The sequence below is a fragment of the Quercus lobata genome, chromosome 10, assembly GCF_001633185.2.
Source record: "Quercus lobata isolate SW786 chromosome 10, ValleyOak3.0 Primary Assembly, whole genome shotgun sequence".
Lineage (NCBI taxonomy): Eukaryota > Viridiplantae > Streptophyta > Magnoliopsida > Fagales > Fagaceae > Quercus > Quercus lobata.
This window is the reverse complement of record NC_044913.1, coordinates 24,325,968-24,334,083: the sequence shown is the minus strand read 5'-3', so window position 1 is coordinate 24,334,083 and position 8,116 is coordinate 24,325,968. Positions and strand designations below refer to the sequence as shown.

At 39.5% G+C, this 8,116-nt stretch overlaps 1 pseudogene; it reads left to right on the top strand.

The window, feature by feature from the left end:
- The first annotated feature begins 5,903 nt into the window (after positions 1 to 5,903).
- Positions 5,904 to 7,760, top strand: LOC115965837 (annotated as a pseudogene).
- Positions 7,761 to 8,116: the final 356 nt, after the last annotated feature.

Sequence of the window (8,116 nt, the reverse complement as noted above, 5' to 3'; positions counted from 1 at the left end):
TTGGGCCATCATGCAGCTTGGTGGTCCGGGACCTTCCTGTATAATGCATTCGGGTCCCGCGCACCTTCACAAACGGTAGATTAGTCTCCCTTCGGGTTCCCGTACCACCACACATTCTCGGGATCCTGAAGAGCTGGGCTCCCTTTTTTGTCTTTTTCTTTCCAGAAGATCCCTCAGGTCACGGGTGCCCCTTCCTCCTTCTTCTTCTTCTAGGATGGGTGCCCCTGGGGTCCTTGGGGCGGGGCTCTCATCATCTGGCTCGAATTCATCATAGAACATCGTTTCTGCAAAGTTCACTTCTCCCTGGCTAAAAGGATTATGGTTGGCAGGGATCCTTATGGGCCTCCTATTCAGTCTCCCTTTAATGCATTGATGGAACGTGGATGGAATAAGGCGATGTTTATGAAGCCACGGGCGTCCCAACAACACATGATAAGAAACTTCTGCATTAATCACATGAAACCTTGTTAGGGCTACTATTGGCCCTACCCTTAAGGCTAGCTGTACGTATCCTTCTGTTGATTCCACCGATCCTCCAAATCCTGTTGTTTCCATAGGAACCCCCAGGATCCTTCTGTCAACTAAGCCCACAGTTTCCAGGGTACTCAAGGCTATGAGATTGAGCGATGCCCCCGTGTCCACTAGTGCTCTTCTGACTTGAACACCATTTATGGCGGCCATTAGATAAAGGGGTCTACGGTGGTTTGGGTGCTCAACCTCCATGTCTTCATCAGTGAAGGTTATTGCATTGGTTGTCTCCAGGAAAGTTCGACTAGCATGTGACTCTGCTGTAAAGCATTCCATCCCTGAATCTGCTGCTATGCTCATGAGAGACTCTGTGGCCATTCTTCTTGCTTCTGGTCTGAATCCTAATTGATTGAATAGTGACCTGAACTTGGGATTCTTCTGGAGGGTCTTGACTGTGCTCGGGTGGAAGGATCCTTCAGATTCTCCTACTTCTGCCGGGTTCCCATATATTACTACTGCTACCATTCCTTTCCCTTTGTGGTTAGGCAAGGGGTTCCTCTGCATTACTGGCTCCTTCTGAGTGAGTTCCAGGGTTCCTTCCCTCAGCTTTTTGTGGAAGAGTCTGCGAAGGGTCCAGCAATCCTTGGTGGAGTGCTTGACATAATTATGGATTCTGCAAAATAAAAGGTTCTTCCTTTCTTCTTTAGTTGGTGGTCTGGACATAGTGAATGGCCTAACAACCCCATCTCCGATCCATTTATCTAAGACATGGCTTAACTCTTCAGCTGTACATGGGATCACTGGTGGTTCCTCGAACACCTTCCCATCTGGTCTCTTCCTTTTTTCTCCTACTGATGCTGTCATAGCTTGGGACACGGGCAGCCTTTTTGTCCTCATGGTTTGTGTCGTCCTTCTGGTTCTCTGTAGCAGGTCAGAAAACTGCGTGATGCATAGGTTTTCAAGGTTGAGCCTGTAATCAAAAAGCATGTTGGCTACACAGGTTTCCACGAGCTCCTTTTCTTCGTGGTCCCCATAGCAGTCTAGGGACACATCTTCAAATCCTTTAATGAACTGGACGGGATCCTCTCCAAGTCTCTGCCTTACCATTTGCAGGTTCTGGAAAGTGATCTTGTCTTCACTAGGATAATATTTGGCGCAGAATTTTTCCATCATCTCATCCCAGGTTTTGATGGACCCGGGTCTCAGCGTGGTGTACCAAGTGTATGCCTTATCCACTAAGGACTTGGCGAATTCCCTTAGACATAATTCTCTGTCTCCAACATAGGGGCCCATAGTGTGGATAAACCTACTCACATGTTCCACAACACTTCCATTTCTTCCATCGAAAGGATGGAACTTTGGGGGTTCGTACCTCTTAGGGTATGGTTTGCCAAGAAGTTCTGGAGGGAACGGGGGATCTCGAGAGAATTGCTTGGGGATCCCCGAGAATTTTTCCCTTTCTTACTCCAGGAGGGCATTGACATCTGCCAGTGTTAAGTACTGAGGGTTGGCTCTTCCTCCCACTGCTGACCCTTCTTTTGGCTGCGCTCCATCTTGGTGACCAGTAGGGGGAACATTGTCTCTAATTTCCTGTGTCTTGCCTTCTTTGAGACTACGAACTTCTTGCTCCAGATCCTTCAACATTGCTGTCATCCTGGCCATGAGGTCTGGTTCCTGCCTTGTGTGTCTTTGTTCTAACACAACCTCCTGTTCTACCAAGGGTATCCCACCTCCTTGCCTGGAAGCTACCTCGTTTTCTCCTACGGGCTCAGAGGCCGTAGGTGGCACATTAGTTCCTTTGTTGTTTCTTTGTCTTGGAGGCATACTCTGTGAAGGGATTGCTTCTTCCCTCTTCTTTGCCCAGTCCCCAGTGAAGTCGCCAAAATGTGAGAGTGCCTTTTTTTTGTGACACTCAGGCGCAAGGATCCCGGGCCTAAATAAAAAGGTTTGGTGAACCGGGCCTTGACTCACCGCAGCTAACAAGCTATTTAAGAATCAAGTGATATGCAGGGGATGCTCCTGACAATAAAAAAATGACAAGCAAGGATATTCGTATTGAAGAATGCCAAAAAACAAACAAGGTAAATTCAAAAGGAAAGAAAGCAGGATTAGCAAAATGGTACAAAATTAATGCTAAGGGGATCTTGAGATTTATGCGGCATATTTCATTAATACGTTGTATGTTAAGTTACAGAAAGCTCATTAGGACGTGATACAAGGTTCAATCAAGCTCAAAAATTACAGTCTTGAGTGGCTATTTCAGCCTTCAAAACTTGCAAAGTTTGATTCTCTTTGAATCCGAGTATGTGCAATAGTGGCTCTTACAGGATACCGGGAAGCAATGTTCGTTTTCCCTTTAGTGTTTTCTTTCTTTTCACCACAGATTTACTGATAGTTTTTTAGAAAATCTCTTCTTTTTCTCTCTGTTTCTCACTGTTTTTGCTTCGCAACCCATCCCTTCCTTTTATAATGGAGTTCTGGTCTTCCCGGGGAACCGTTGGTTCCCCTGTTTTGCCTTCTTGCCAACAGAGCACGTCCCGTGCCTATCACTTGGTAAGTCCCCTTTCCCGTTTTTCTCATTCTTTCCTTCTTTCAGTTCTGATTTTTTGAAAGTTCCTAGTTGGCCACCTTCTTTGGGATGTGCTGAGGTATGCCCTTCTCAGCATCCCCGTTTTTTGGCTGTTTCTACTTTTCCCTTTTCTTTCCCATCTGGGCGGAATCCTGTTCTGCCATCCTGAAAGCCGCTTGTTATCATTATTTTTTGTGCTTCCCTTTTCTGGTTCCCCGAGATTTATTTCTGTCTGTGCCATGAGAGGTCGCTGGGTTCTACTGGCACTCTGCTTCTTTTGCTTTTTGTTTCTTATTTTCTTCTTCTGTCTTTTTCTTTCGAGCTGTCCTAGTCTTTCTTTGTCTTTGTGCCTGAAAGGATCCGCGCCTCTTGATGGTTGCTGAGGATCCTGACTTTTTATCCCTTGCCGTGGCTTTCTCTTTTTTGGATGCTTCTTCGTCTGGGCTTCAAGTCTTCTGGGCCTTTTTTATTCCTTCACTGTTCTGATTTTTCCTTTTAGGCCTGACTCATTCTTTTGGGCCTCCTTCACTATGATCCTTTTTTAGACCTCAACAGTGTGTTAGTCATGTACTAGGAGCCGTGCATCATAGGTTAGTCATGTACTGGGATCCATGCAAAAAGGGTGGCATTCATATATTGAAGAGTTCAGAGGTTCTGAAGTGGTAGAAGGTTTCTGCTCTGAAACTTCTCTTTACTATAGTAAATTGCTTTTCGGGAAGGTTTCCTCCCAGGTTTTTTTACTATGAAACTAGTTTGTTTCATTGGTTTTCCTAGGTCATTATATCTTGTCTTATTTATTTTTTCGCTGCATGATTTTGACATGATAATGATGTTTGTTTGTTTTAACAAGTTTTATTCATAATAAATCTAATTAACAACTTGAGTTTAAAACTTGTTAATTCTTTCAACTGGGGTCTTAATTTCCCAACATTAAGGAACAATTTTATGTATGAATTCAATTATAAATTGTTTTTTTTTTTTTTTTTTTTTAATACAAGATAGAATTTCTACTCTAACCTAATTTAAGTGTATATGTGTGTGAAGCTCCCTCCTGGAGACTTGAACCCTGACCCTTACCCTCCACACCCCATAAGCATTTATACTTGTAGAGTGATCACCACACCAAGGGTGCGCAGTGGCAATTATAAATGATTTCTAAGATTTAAAAAACCGTTGAGTCCCCTTTTCATAGATGATTACATTGTTAATACTTAATACTAAATGGATGTTATTTGGAGTTTTATAATGATTTATTTTTTTTATACTTCAACCCCTAACTTGAACTCTTGGCTTTGTTCCTGAGTGCTAGAATTCATTTTCATATCTTCTCGCCCGACTTATGCCATCACATACATTGAACTAGAATCTAGCACGTATCTAATAAGAATAAGATAACTGGAAGGTCTCTTTCTGTAGAGAATCTAGAGAGAATAGGTCAAATCCCCCATGCAACATGACTCCACAGCCACACACATTTTGGATTACTATCACCCATCACTTTTATCCGACTTATGCCATCACATTAAGTGAACTAGAATCTAGCACGTATCTAATAAGAATAAAATAACTGGAAGGTCTCTTTCTGTAGAGAATCTTGAGTCAGACTCCCACTTGGGCGGCGTTACTTCTATCACTTTTATCATAGTTGTAAAAATCGCATGCAATGTTTTCGTTTGACCTATTCTCTCTAGAGAATAGGTCAAATCCCCCATGCAACATGACTCCACAGCCACACACATTTTGGATTAATATCACCCATCACTTTTATCATAGTTGTAAAAATCGCATGCAATGTTTTCATTTGAGTTTTGTTGGTGACAAAAAGAGATATTTGGATAACCAGTTTGAACAATTCAGAAACTATAAGAAAAAACACTTTAGATTTTGTGATTAAGGTTGTGTCTATTTTCATTAATGATTTTGAGAAGCTCAACAACATAGTGAGAGCTCTGTAAGTAGTTGATATCTATGTGGTTGAATTTGGAACAAGTTTGCTAATTGATTTATTTTTTGTTTATGGGTAAAAGAAAATGCTCCACTAATAGAATAAATGTTTACTTTTTTATTTTTTTAGTTCTATAAATAAGGTTGAGCATGCCGATCCCTTATATGTAATAAAAAATTAGAAAAAAGAAATAAATATGAATTTTTTTGTATTTGCCCTTTTTGGGTTTTTCTTTTGTAATAAAATTAAAGTTTTATGTTAGTAGTAATGTCAGGGGAAATATGTTTTCTTTTTTAAACAAAATTTTTTACTTTCATTCATTTTCAAGTTGTTACAAATAGCCCTATCAAAAAAAAAAAAAAAGAGGTTGTTACATATAGCAAAAGAAATATTTTTTAATTTTTATTTAATTATTCCGTGGGATGTCGGTAGCGATTTTTTTTTTTTAAGTAAAAGAAAAAGATAGCATAGCCATGTGTAGCTTTAGGCTACAACCTTAGTCAATATCTTTTTATTGAAGGTGAATTTTGACAAATCCACCATTAGATCACATCTCTTTCTTATATTCTTCATGCTTTCAAAATTTCTAGAAAATTAAATATTATTAGCTATGTCATCAATAAATTGTTAAAATTGCTAGTTTTTGTAGTTTACAATTATCCATAAAATATAAGTTTATAGATCATGTAGTAAATAATATCCAATTGACCCAAAATTTGACCTGTATATTAAAAGCATAAAGAACATGAAATTCAACGATTAGATTTTCAAAATATGTAGTAATATTTATTTTATTGAGTAAGGTTGTAGTCGAAGATTATAACCAATTTGTTGCTAAACATTTTTCATTTCAGTATCTAGTAGCATTTATTCTTACACGTGCGAGTGCATATCTAAGACTACAGTGGATGTATATTTAGGGTGGAAAATTGTACACTTCATTATTGAACTGGCTTCTAATTAGATCCTTATTCGCTGCATATTAAAAATATCCTCCTTCCAGTGCTTATATATACCAGTGCTCAAGAGACAAGAATTTCATAAATAACAAATCCCATACCATTCAAAACTTAGAGTTGTTGTTGAACTAGGAAAAATATGTCTATGGAAGTCTCAGGGGCCACACCCCAAAATGGCAAACCAGATGTTATTCGCCGAAAAGCAAATTTTCATCCGAGCATTTTGGGAGACCGTTTCATCAATTACACTTCCAAGGACAAGGTAATATACATGATTATTTGTCTTGCTAGTTTGTAAAAATTATGTAATAAAATTTGTAAAGATAATTTGTTTTTTCTCATTTGCACTTCCAAGAACAAGGTAAATATTATCATTTTCCTCAGAGTGTTTATGTCCAACATGTATCAGATACACTAGAGACACTTCTGCTTGTGTGTTCTCATTTTGTAGAAAGATTTTTTATTATTATTATTAAACTAGTGGCTAACCCGTGTTATGCACGGGAACCTACCTATTTGTGAGGTAGACTAAAATAATTTTATAAAATCTTAAATTAATTAAGAAACTACACAATTGCATGATTTGCTCTTGTATGACTTCAATTTGTGTTATAATTTGATGAAGAAGTCATTGCTTGAAAGTGCAGGGTGTTTTTGTTTTTTACCAATCAACATTTTTCAAGTTTTGTGTGGGTCCAATGGAAAATGCATGGGCCCCACATAAAAATTTTCTTTCCCCCCTCCCAACCAAACAACACACAAATCCATTTTCTCTCTTATTTTTCTCCAAAATTTTCCATCCATCCTATTTCACCTCTAAACAAATACACCCTCAGTGTCAAGGTCTGTGTCCATGATCCATAGAATAAGATTATTAACTTACATAATTTGTTGGTGCAGGAGATCCATGCCCGTAAAGTACGTGAAGTCGAAGAGCTGAAAGAAAAGGCAAGAAAGGAGCTCTTAGCCTCTGCTAGTCATCTTTCACAACAGCTGGGTTTAATTGATGCACTCCAGCACCTAGGCGTGGCTTACCACTTTTAAGATTATAGGTAGCATATATATGTTCTAGAGCTTCTTCGGTTTCTAGAAATCGAAGAAGCTCTAGAACATATGTATGCTACCTATAATGACAGTAATAATGTTGAAGATGATGATATCTACAATGTTGCCATTTGTTTTCGACTACTACGTCAACAAGGATTTAATGTTTCATGTGGTGAGCCCTAAGTGGGATTTTTTTTTCTTTTTGGTAGATATGCCTAACATTAGCAAAGAGATGCTTTATACATTTAACAGCGTCCTTATACACTATAATGCAAATTTTGATTCTTTAGTGTCGTACTTTCGGTTTTTAAACAGACACTTTTAACAAGTTCAAAGACAAAGATGGTCAATTCAAGGAAAGCCTAGCCAGTAACGTTAAAGACATGCTGGCCTTTTATGAAGCTGCACATTTGAGGATGCATGGAGAAGGAATCCTTGATGAGGCCCTTGAGTTCACCACCACTCACCTCAAATCCACAGTATCTGCAATATGCAATCTGTTGGCAAAACAAGTAACTCGTGCCCTAAAGCAACCCTTGCACAAGGGCATACCATGGCTAGAGGCTTGACAATACATGTCTGTCTATGAACAAGATGCTTCACAAAACAAAGATTTTCTCATGCTTGCAAAATTAGATTTTGACATGGTGCAGTCATTGTGCAAAGAGGAAATTAGCTATATTACTAGGTACTTAGTTCTAAAACTATACACCAAAATGACATAAGTACATATTGTAAGGTTGAATTTATTCAACCATCTAATTGGCTTTATTCCGTGCCAAATTTGCTTGTATTTCAGCATTTAGTAACCCTGTATTTAGGTGGGCTTGTTGTAAGGGTAGTGAGTGAGATAGAGTGAAGTTTGCTCAAGAGTGTGCAAGAAAACAGAGACTCGCTGCTGGGCCTCGCGGGTGACTCGCGGTTGCAAGCCGCCAGACGCAGCACACGTGCCAAGCATGCCAGAAGGTGAACAGTCATGCTAGCTGGAGCACTATAGGACAAAACAGGACAACTAGCCATACGGTTATCTCGCGACTAGATCTCGCGACTCAGTCAAGTCGCGAGGCCATGTCGCGAGCCAGCCCTATTTTGAAAAATCTGACGTTTCACATTCCTCTCTCACCCTAG